The sequence below is a fragment of the Erinaceus europaeus genome, chromosome 11, assembly GCF_950295315.1.
Source record: "Erinaceus europaeus chromosome 11, mEriEur2.1, whole genome shotgun sequence".
Classification (NCBI taxonomy): Eukaryota; Metazoa; Chordata; class Mammalia; order Eulipotyphla; family Erinaceidae; genus Erinaceus; species Erinaceus europaeus.
In genome coordinates this window covers 63,223,556-63,235,833 of record NC_080172.1, presented here as the reverse complement: position 1 = coordinate 63,235,833, position 12,278 = coordinate 63,223,556, and positions in this window count along the sequence as shown.

The window sequence follows — 12,278 nt, the reverse complement described above, 5'->3', positions numbered from 1 at the left end:
TATAGTTTGCAGAAATACTTACCCTTTTTATAGTCCTTGCCCTATCCTCTCCCACTGTAGACCTCTCTATAAATAAATAAAAGGAAGAAAAGAAGCAAGCAAGCAAGCATGCACTCTAGCATAGTAGTTATGCAAAAGGCTTTCATGCTTCAGTTTCCAAAGTCCTGGGGTTCAGTGCCCCACACTACCATAAGCTGAGAGGTACTCTGGTGAATAAAAAATATTGGGTACCCAGTATACAATGGTGGAGTAGAACCTAATTGCTAGTAGGTGCTATGTGCAGACACTTATCACGGGAAGTTTAGGAAGTGTACTCATATGACAACTGTATTGTAAACCATTATTTCCTCCAAATAAAGTTTTAAGAAAAAAATACTTGTGGAGTGTTATATGGTCACCTGTACCAGTAATGAGGTTTTGGCATTTATAAATATCTGTTAGTTAATTAACTAATTAAATTTTACCAGAGTACTGCTCTGTTCTGGTTTATGATAGTGTAGAGGATTGAACATGGGACTTCAGATTCTCAGGCATGAGAGTCTGTTCACATAGTTATTATGCTATCTCTCCCACTCAGCTAATATTTTGTGTTTTTTTATTTTTATATTTATTTTCCCCTTTTGTTGCCCTTGTTGTTTTTCATTGTTGTTGTAGTTAATATTGTTATTGATGTCGTCGTTGTTAGATAAGACAAAGAGAAATGGAGAGAGGAGGGGAAGACATAGAGGGAGAAAGAAAGATAGACACCTGCAGACCTGCTTCACCCCCTGGTAATCACTCCCCCAGGTGGGGATCTGGGGCTCAAACCTGGATCCTTACGCAGGGCCCTAAGCTTTGCTCCATGTGTGCTTAAGCTGCTGTGCTAGTGCCTGACTCCCCCAACTAATATTTTCTTATTTAGACCTTTATCAAACAACAAGCAAATTTCTCCTCCAGACAGAATTATTGCAAGAAAGTTCAGGATCCAAATAAAACAGAATATTTTATAATTATATTCATCTCAGCGCTACCCATTCACAAATAGTCCATTCACAAGCATGATGCTAATTTCTTCTGAGAATGAACCTCTATATATTGCTATGTCCATTTTACAAATGGAAAACTAAAAAAATAACATAAAAACTCAGAGATGACCCGAGACGGGCCTATTCCAGATTAATGGTGAAGTTTTATAACTTCAGCAGTGGTCTGACTCTCTTATACAAACAAGTATAAGGTAGCATTTTCATTATCAAATATTATGCAGCCTATGAAGATTGGCTAGAATAATGTCTTAAGTGATACATAGCATTGAGTAAACACGAGTGTGCATACATAAATGAACAGTCACACAGCAAACAGCTACTACCCCAGATATGTTTAAAGAAGATGGAGCAAGGGAGAATTTTTAAAGCTAAATTCCAGGAGTAAAAGTTTTCATGCAACAGACTTAATACTATTCTACAAGGGTAGGCTCAATTGATTATGTCACTATAACATATCACTCAAAATACAGGGAAACTAATAATTTTCAAGTAGTCAACTATCGCCCAATAGAAGTCCCAAATACTGACTGAGGCAATGAGCATTGTTTTAGGATTTCCGTATCATCCTTAATATTATACTTACACAAAGAACACAAAATAATAAGGAACTGGCCCAGTAAGTAGAACCTGTATTTGGTTAGAGGATACAAAGATCTTTGTAAGTTAACAGGCTATGGAATTTTATTTGAATTGCCTGAATGCATGGAGGATTTAAAATGATTTAAAGTGTTTTAATTTTTAAAAATCCATTGCTCAGAATTAGTTTTATCAATAGCATTTTTCCAAATAGAAGCCTATTTTGTGTTTTTGTTAGAAGAGGCAAAGGGGAGAAGGAAACCTACTTTCCAAAAAGTCAGGACATTTTTTAGGACTAAAACACCATGTATATAAAAAGTACCTGTGAGGTATACTACATGTCCCTTCATTAATATCAGAGTTTGAACCTATAAATAGGTAAGAAATCTTCCTTTTCTTAAAATGGCAAAAGAGTTCCTTGAAATTTTTATTTGCTCAGCTCTGTGGCCTTTCAATGTTCTTCTCCTCAAGGCATGTGAAAAAATAAGGATTGTTTGCATTTCAAATTCCAGGTTTGCATCATAGATGATGCTCTTGCTGTGTTTTTGTTAGATAATTAAGATTAGTTTGTATTTGTACATTTTTCTCATACATTCAAAGAAATGCAGTTGATGTCCAGGCATGGAATTCTCAGTACTCTAAATGTCTGACCTGCATGCATTTTAAGAAGTCAAAGAGATGGATTAGCCTTTCCTGGCTGGTGAGATACTTGTTTTCATTTTTCTTGACCTGAGGATATTTTACCAGGAACAAGATCTTCATCCTTAGACTTTCAACATTTGGAGCCTTAATCCCACCTATTGTTTTTTTTCTTTTTCCACATACTATTTCTTAAAACTATTATGACGAATTTATTAAATAACTACTAAGCAATCTCATGGATATTGCCAATGGCATAGACTTTTTTCCTCTAGGGACTACTTTTCTACCTTGGGACTTTGGAACAATATTTTTTTTCATAAGGGATGACCTCTATACTCCCAAAGGATGTGCTCCCAAACAATAGTATATTTTAAGCGAACTGCTAAGTGTTTATAATTTGCTAATAGAAAGAGATATTTGAGAAGTAGAAGACAAGCTTCAAACCCATAAGGATTTGTAAACGAGATAGGACAAAGAACATAAAAGTGTCAATGAAAAAGAGGAAGGAAAGAAGGAAGGGAGGGAGGGAAAGAGAAAGAAGTGGAATGAAAGGTACTATAATTGACTAAAGTCAGAAGGCAGAACCAGGATTGTACCCAGATATTCAGACCCCCAGCCCAAGATTCTTTTCTAACTTTGCCTTCTGAATTATTAAGATTAAATAAATGAATGTGAAGAAACTAAGAAATTGACAGAGAGGGTTATCTAAATAAGATAGAATATTGGTAACTAGCTAAGAAGTTATTTTGGGTAGTTGCCCACTTTTTATTGATTACTCCCTCTGTTCTGAATTTAGTGCTAAGTACTTAATACAGATTGCTCTGCATGGTGATTAAGAACCAGACTCCAGAACTTAATGCCTAGTGCCAATCTCAACTCTGCTACATCAGCCAGTCCTCAAAATATTCACATTTTGTGTATTTAAGAGAGAGAGAGGGAGGGAGGGGGAGAGATAGAGAGAGGGAGAGAGAGATCCAAAGACTAGGTGGTGGCTCACCTGGTTAAGCACATATGTCACCATGCACAAGAACCAATATTCAAGCCACTGACTCCCATCTGCAGAAAAGAGCCTCACAAGGATGGAACAGTGCTGTAGGTATCTCTACACCTCCCCCTTCAGTCTCAAGTTCTCTCTCTGTCAAAGAAAGAGAGAAAGAAAGAAAGAAAGAAAGAAAGAAAGAAAGAAAGAAAGAAAGAAAGAAAGAAGGAAAGGAAGAAAGAAAGAAAGAAAGAAAGAAAGAAAGAAAGAAAGAAAGAAGGAAAGAAAGAGAGGGCAAGCCACTGGGAACAATGGATTCATCAAGTAGGCACCAAATTCCAGCACTAACCATGGTGGCAACTAAAAAAAAAAATTAGACACATCTAAGTTAAGTTGCCCAAGCCACATAACTAGCAAATGGCAGAGATAATTAGTGTCTAGCCCCCATTCACTATAGAAAATAGTCTAAGAAGTGACCAGGCAGTAGCATACCTGGTTGAGCACATATGTTACCATGTACAAAGATTCTGGTTTAAGCCCCCAGTTCCCGCCTCCAGCCCACCTGTATCAGGGAAGCTTCATAAATGACGGAGCATTGCTGCAAGTGTCTTTCCTTCTCTCCCTCTCGATCTTCTCTCCCTCTTCACAATTTCTCTTTGTACTACAAAATAAGATATATAAAATGTTTATAAGTTTTATAAAGAAAAGAAAATAGCCTAAGAATTAAGAGGTGTTGGGCTTTGAGGTCACAAAGTCATTCATCTGTGCTTTCTGGTGATAAAATCATGAGCAAGTTGCTTAACAATGTCTATGATAATTCCTGACTCTCAAAAAGATGGCATCTGCCTACATCTGCAAAGTGTTATAATACCCATTGCATATAAACTGAGCACATTGTCAATTATGTTTATTATGGAAAGTTTCTGAGACCTTAAAAAACATAATAGAAAAGATGTTTGCAGAAACCCTTCTTGGCAGCTGTGTAGGCCTAAGGAAAGGCAGGGAAGGGGCTATAGCATCCATGAAGATGTGAAAAAGTGAGAACTTTTAGGACACTGGCATTGGCAGGAGTGTAGGGAAAGAAAGAAAATGAGTTGGGAGTTGAGCAGTAGTGCAGCGGGTTAAGCATGTGCGCAAAGCACAAGGACTGGCCTAAGGATCCCAGTTTGAGCCACCGGCTCCCCACCTGCAGGGGAGTCGCTTCACAAGCAGTGAAGCAGGTCTACAGGTGTCTTTCTCTCTCCCTCTGTCTTCCCCTCCTCTCTCCATTTCTCTCTGTCCTATCCAACAACGACAACATCAATAACAACAATAACTACAAAAACAAAGCAAGAGCAACAAAAGGGAAGAAAGAGAAAATGAGCTCACAGGGGAATGAATAGCAGTTGTAGAAGAGATTGCTAGAAGCTTCCAAATTATCTATGTATAATTATCTATGTATCATATTATATAAATTATCTATGTATCATATTATAGTACATTATTATATAAATCATTATATATTTAGTATCATATTATAGTATATTATTATATAAATCATTATATATTTAGAGTAATATATATTTCACCAGGCTTTTTTTAGGGGGGAGGAGCTGGGGCCTCATGCATGATTAATTTCACTACTCCAAGCTGCCTTATCATTCAGACAGATGGAGAAAGAGAGAGAAGAACACTAGAGATTACTCCAGAGCCATTAACACCTCCCATATGGTAGCAGGAATCAATCCTATGTCATGTGCATGGCAAGGCAGACACCCTACCCCTACCATGAGTTATCTCTCTGGCCCTCACCAAACATTCTAACATTTTACTTTATTTATTCATTTATTTATTTATTTATTTTAATGACTTAATATTAGTTTACAAAATTACAAGATAACAGGGGAACAATTCCATACTGTTTCCACCACCAGAGTTCTGTGTCCCCATTCCATCCATTGGAAACTGCAGTGGTTCTCCCAAGATTGCAGATATAAGTTGATTATTATTTCTGTAATGATCTGCTGTTTATCTGTCTGTCTATCAATCTATATTTTTAACCATGTTTTTCTATGGCTCTGCCTTCTCTTCCTTTCTAAGCCACACCTACACCTATTACTACTTCTAAAGGTCTTCCCTTTCTTTCCTCTTCTCTCTCTGGGTCCTGATGGAATTGGGTTTCAGAGCCAAGTCATCTTCCCCTAACATTTCTCCCCTTCTAGGAGTATGGACCAAAGTTCTTTTTGGAATGAAGAAGGTGAGAATTCTGGCTTCTATAATTGCTTCTTCTCTGGAAATGGACATTTGCAAGTTGATCCATATCTCCAACCTGTTTCACTTATTAATTAATTAATTAATTAATTAATTTGAGACAGAAAGACATTGCGATTGGAGGGGGAGACAGAGAAGGAAAGAGACAGAGAGACACCTTCAGACCTGTTTCACCATGCATGAAGTGTTTCCCTTGCAGGTGGGAATCAGGGGCTTGAACACGAGTACTTGCACACTGCAATGTGTGCACTTAACCTGGTGTGCCACTGCCGCCCCCTGCCCCTAACCCCTTGGCCTGTTTCTATCTTTCCCTAGTGGATAGGGCTCTAGTGAAATGAAACTCTGGGACACACTGATAAGGTCATCTACCTAGAGATGTCAGGATGGAGTCATAGTATCATCTGCAACTTGGTGACTGAAAAGTAATAAGATATAAAGCAAGACAAAACATTGACTAAATAGGAACCAGAAAGTAGGAACAGAGCAGGTGAGAATAGACATTTTAGGGTAGTAAGAAGCTAGGAATTTTACTTTAGGTATTCCAAGGTGTCGCTTGGTGTCCATGATTTTAGTAATTTTTGTCTGGACTTGATAGTTAACATGGAGATGGACTAAATATATTGTCTGGGAAGATGGTGTCAGAGTTGAGAATAGAACTAGAAAGCTGCATTAGGGCAGAAAGTAGCTCCCAAATGTGAAGAAAATATATAAATTCAGTTAACTGTTTACCACATCAATCTGACCCAGGGCCCATGTATGTTCATATTTAGCAAAGGACCCTGCTTAACCTCCATCTGAGTTTGCAGTCCAAAGTCACATCTGGGAGCATTCTAGGCTGCACTCATTTCAGGACCAGTCTTCCTCAAATAGCAGAGTAGGCTCACCCAGCCTCCCTTGGGAGAATGGGACAGTCCCTATCATTGCTACTTTACAGTGAGAGTATGGTCCTAGATAGCCCTATTAAGGGCTTATGATGATGTTCCCGATGGAAGCGACTAGCAATGGTGGAGCGAGGGGTCTATTAGAGGTCTATGCCCATCATGTCTAATGGAAAATCCTAGGATTCCCTGACTAGGGCCTCAAGTGATGGGGTGGCCTGGTAGTGACCTAAAAGGCCATCATTAAGTGAGCCAATCTCTTGCCCTTCTCCAGCTTTTATAGTACTTTTATCTGACGAGCCTGGATCTTCTCCTGGCTGTTAAAGCTCAACATTTTATTTTTAAGTGCTATCAGATAAATCTTAGTAACAATAATAATATCTACTAGCTTTAATTAATGAAATAGGCCTTGAACTTTTAGTCTATGTTACTGATGAAATTAATATGAATGATGGCTATCTTCTAACCTGACTGAATGGGGTGCAGGGAATCTCTGCTAATTCAGTTAAGGCTTTAAAACTCATCAAATATCATTATGACAACCATCAACCAGAAATCCATGTGAGCCAAGTGGAATCAGAGTGTGACAAAAACTGTCGTCAGGTACAATATTCTCTGTCTACAAAGTTTGAGCAAGGGAAAATAACACCCCATTAGTTAAGATTTGATGGCTAGAAGCATTATATACCAAACATATTCTGGTCTTGACTCCCTTTTACCTTTGAAGGTAAGTAATCATTTCATTAATTTAGATAAGAATTCAGTTTAGAGACTTGATGGGCCTAGACCTCGAATAAATCCCTCTCTCCATTGTTACCTGTCATTTCTATTAGGAACAACAAATTAGACCCCTTTGTGGGCCCCCATAGGACCTTGGCCTCAATTTGGATCAACAATAGTAGAGAATGTTCCATCTTCCAAAGGGAGAATGGACAACCTGATACACCTGAGGAAAATGGGTTGATACTGGGGCAGCATGGAATGTTCCTACTCATGACCACAGAATGTGAGCTACAGGGATGCAGAGGTCACACAGGCTCCTAAGCTAATTATGGGACCGAGATCACATCAAGTTGATGGGGTTTATAGTCAACAATATTTATACACCTTTCTCATATTAGGGAGCTACTCTCTTCCCTAGTCCAGCTTTCTGGTCCTTTTCCAGCCATGAAATTATCTCCCCAGACAATAATTAGGATCCACCTGCATATCAGATTTCAGACGCAGGCAAAAAAAAGAAAAGAAAAAAGAAAAACACTAGTATAGCCACAGGCCCTTTGAAATATAAATAAAATATGCCTACTAACTATCTACAAAATGGAGGACCCCCAACACTTCATCTGCACTATTCCAGCCTTTAGGCCCATGATTGTTCAACAATTTCTTTGGCTTTGTATGTTAACTCTCTTTTCAGTGACCAGGTTTCAGATGCTAGCAGGAAGCGACCAGACTTCCCTGGACAGACAACCCCACCAATGTGCCTTGGAGCTCCGCTTCCCCAGAGCCGTTCCCCACTAGGGAAAGAGAGACAGGCTGGGAGTATGGATCGACCTGTCAACACCCATGTTCAGCAGGGAAGCAATTACAGAAGCCAGACCTTCTACCTTCTACATCCTATGATGATCTTGGGTCCATACTCCCATAGGGTTAAAGAATACAAAAGTATCAGGGGAGGAGATGGGATACGGAGGTCTGGTGGTGGAAATTGTGTGAAGTTGTACCCCTCTTATCCTATGGTTTTGTCAATGTTTCCTTTTTATAAATAAAAAAGTTAATAAAATAAAAATAAAGTTAGCTTTAATATTTGTTATAAAAAATAGAAATAATTCAGTTTAGATAACTAAAAAAAAAATGAAGGGTGCTTTTTGTTTTCACTGAAACAAAACAAAAGATTTGTTAAAGATTTGACTTAAATTAATGTCTTCTTTTCCTAGCATGTAAACTACAAAAATGAATTAGCTAATAAAGTCTCTATGGTGAGATACATAAGCAATACACAATCAGGTACATTTAGTATGAAGAATGATAGCTACCAAGACCAGGAGGGAAGAAGACATATTGTGCAGAAGTTGTTTGAAATGAGACATTTGTTGTAACCAAATCAATAAAGCCTTGTTATTAACAGTACCATGCAAGAGACTTAATATATAAACTGACAATAACCAGACCATATATAAAAATAGAACTCTGCCCCACACCTGCAGTATCCTGTCAAGGAAATCAGCACCTTATCTCCAAAAAGCAAACTAGGAAGCCAAGCTGCTATAAGTCAGACTAGCAGAAAGTTAGATCACTATCTCTACTAGCAATCCAGGAAGCTAAATAATGCTTTCTGTCACAACTGACCCCATATGGCCCAGCCATGATTAATAACTGACAAATTCCCTAAAGCTTGTCTTAACTTCCAACTTTCAACCAATCAGACAAAGTCAAATATGCTTCCCCCTAATCATTCACATAGAAATTCCTGATGCAGGGAGTCAGACAGTAGTACAGCAGGTTAAGCACACATGGCACAAAGCACAAGGACAGGCATAAGAACCCATGTTCGAGCCCCCGGCTCCCCACCTGCAGGGGAGTCGCTTCACAAGCAGTGAAGCAAGTCTGCAAATGTCTATCTTTTTCTCCCCCTCTCTGTCTTCCCCTCCTCTCTCCATTTCTCTCTGTCCTATCCAACAACAACAATAATAACTACAACAATAAAACAAGGGCAACAAAAGGGAATAAATAAATAAATAAATAAATATTAAAAATATAAAAGAAAAGAAATTCCTGATGCAGAGATCACATAGCTTTCTAAGCTGAATATGGGCCCCAGATCAGATCAAATCGATGGAGTTTACAGTCAACAATATTTATACATCTTTCCCATATTTAGGACCAACTCTCTTCCCTGATCCAGCTTTCTGGTCCTTTTTCCAGCCATGGCATCATCTCCCCAGACAATAACTTGGATACATCTGCATATCAGAGGTCAGGCTCAGGAAAAGAAAAAAAAATTAGTATAGTCATGAGCCCTTTGGAATATAACTAAAATAGGCTTACTATCTACAAGACAGAGACCCCCCAAATCTTCATCTGCAATATTCTAGCCTTTAGGTTCATGATTAGTTAGCAACTTGTTTGGCTTTATATGTTGTTAACTCTTGTTTCAGCCACCAAGTTCCAGATGCTACCATAATGCCAACCAGACTTCCCTGGGCAGACGACCCCACCAATGTGTCTTGGAGCCCCGCTTCCCCAGAGCCCTGCCCCATTAGGGAAAGAGAGAGACAGGCTGGGAGTATGGATCTACCTGTCAATGCTCATCTTCAGCAGGGAAGCAATTACAGAAGCCAGACCTTCCACCTTCTTCGTCCCTTGGTCCATACTTCCAGAGGGATAAAGAATAGGAAAGCTATCAGGGGAGAGGATGGGGCATGGATTTCTGGTGGTGGGAACTGTATGGAGTTGTACCCCTCTTATGCTTTGGTTTTTGTCAGTGTTTCCTTTTTATAAATAAAAATTTTAAAAAAAGAAAGAAATTCCCACTTCTTGTGAGTTGGCCTGCAACTTCCTCATGTCCACAGCCTCAGGTTGGAATTCTCCTGAAGCCTCCTTTCTCTCATTTTTAAGTCTACTACAAAGCTTTTTCTGCTCCTCTGCCTGCCTTTGAATTGCTGCCAGAATGCAATTGACAATGACTGACTGACTCCCTTGTTGTACAGCAAACTCAGAATAAACAGCCTTTGGTTTTCTCGTTTGGTTGATTTGCAATATTCCCACACTGGAGAACATAGAAAAAAATGGGAAAGTTTTTGGTTTTAATACATAAACTTAGAATAGTTTACCTTTGACAATGGTAGCAATTATGAATTATATAAAGCTGTCTGAAGGGCCATTAGCACAGAGCCAGGTTAAGCACAGGAGAGGTTGTAGATAAAGAATGTAGAATTAAAGGATCTGGGTAGTGGTATACCTGGTTGAGCACATATGTTACAATACTTAAGGACTTGGGATCAAACAAACCTCCAGTACCCACCTGCAGGGGGGAAAGCTTTGAGAGTGGCAAAGTAGTGTTGCAAGTGTATCTCTATATCTCTATCACTCCCTTCCCTCTCAATGTCTAGTTGTTGCTATCCAACATCCTCTTGGGGTAAAGGTATTGGCATTAAATGTAAAGTGAATGGTTTCAAAGAAGATACGAGAGCTCATCGGATCAGAATTTAACTAGGACAAAATTCCATAAATCTAAAATGTTACATTACATTATAGGACACATTATAAAACCCAAATATCCTTAAACTCCAGCATGTTTTATAAACCTAGGGATTCGTGAGTGTTTTTGGCCCTCACACCACTAGAGGTAGGACACTCAAAAGAAAAAGTCACTCAACCAGGTGTGCCACCACTTCATCCCAATAGTATTCTTGATTTTTGTAACTTATAAAATAAACAAGCAAACAAGAAAAACTTTGGAGTTAGGGGAGATAGCAAAATGGTTGTGTAAAAGACTTTCATGTCTGCGACTGCAAGGCTCCAAATTCATTCCCTGCACTATAAGCCAAAGCGCTAGTGTATTTCTCTCTCTCTCTCTCTCTCCACCCCCTCATTAAAATTAATAATTTAACTCAATCTCTATCTCTCTCTCTGTCCACCCCTCTCATTAAAATTAGCAATTTAACTCAATGTGGAATGTAGAGTATTGAAACACATGAACTTGCAAAATAAATAAACACAGAAGCAAAAAAAAAGAAAGAAAGAAAGAAAGAAAGAAAGAAAAAGTCATCATATTATAGTAGGTTATGTCTTCCTTCAGTCACACACTCACACTTATGTGTGTTGTCATCTCCTGGGAACCATCCAGTCCAGTCTGCTCATCACTCCCACCACCCAAGGTCCCTTTAGCTTCTTTGACCCTTTCTTCAAGATTCAGATATTACAGAAACAGAAGGATGAATATGGGATGATCTCACTCATAGACAGAAGTTGAAAAACAAGATCAGAAGGGAAAACACTAAGCAGAACTTGGGCTGGAGTTGGTGTATTGCCTGAAAGTAAAGGGCTTTGGGGTGGGGGGGGAGGGTTCAGGTCCTGGAACATGATGGCAGAGGAGGACCTAGTGGGGGCTGTATTGTTATGTGGAACAGTGGGAAATGTTATACATGTACAAACTATTGTATTTTACTGTCAGCTATAAACCATTAATCCCCCAATAAAGATATTTTTTAAAAGGATTCAGACATTAGAAATAATTATTCAGGAAGTCAGGCAGTAGCACAGCGGATAAAGCTCACAAAGCACAAGGACCAGAGTAAGCATCCCGGTTTGAGCCCCCAGCTCCCCACCTGCAGCAGAGTCGCTTCACAAGCGGTAAGGCAGGTCTGCAGGTGTCTGTCTTTCTCTCCCCCTCTCTGTCTTTCCCTCCTCTCCCCATTTCTCTCTGTCCTAACAACTACGACAACAATTAAAAAAAAGAAAAAGGGCAACAAAAGGGAAAATAAATAAATTTTTTAAAAGCAAAAAAAAAAAAAAGATTATTCAACAAAATCCATTCCCCAAGTGTTGACTTAAAATGGAAAGCTATGTTTTCTTTAATTTTCTTTTTCTTTTCTATTCCTTTATTGGGCAGATTGATGGTTTACAATCAGTTGTAAAATGCAGTAGTTTTCTCAGTTTTCCACATAGCAATTCAACCCCCTATAGGTCCTCCTTTTTTAAATTTTTTATTAGTGACTTAATATTGATTTACAAAATTATAAGATAACAGGGGCATAATTCTACAAATTTCCCGCCACCAGAGTCCTGTGTCCCCTTTCCTTCCACTGGAAACTGCAGTGATTCTCCATATAGGTTAACTATTATTTATATAACTATTTATATTTTTATATATTTACCTTTTTCATAGCTTTTCTATAGCACTGTTCAGCTCTGGCTTATGGTGGTGCA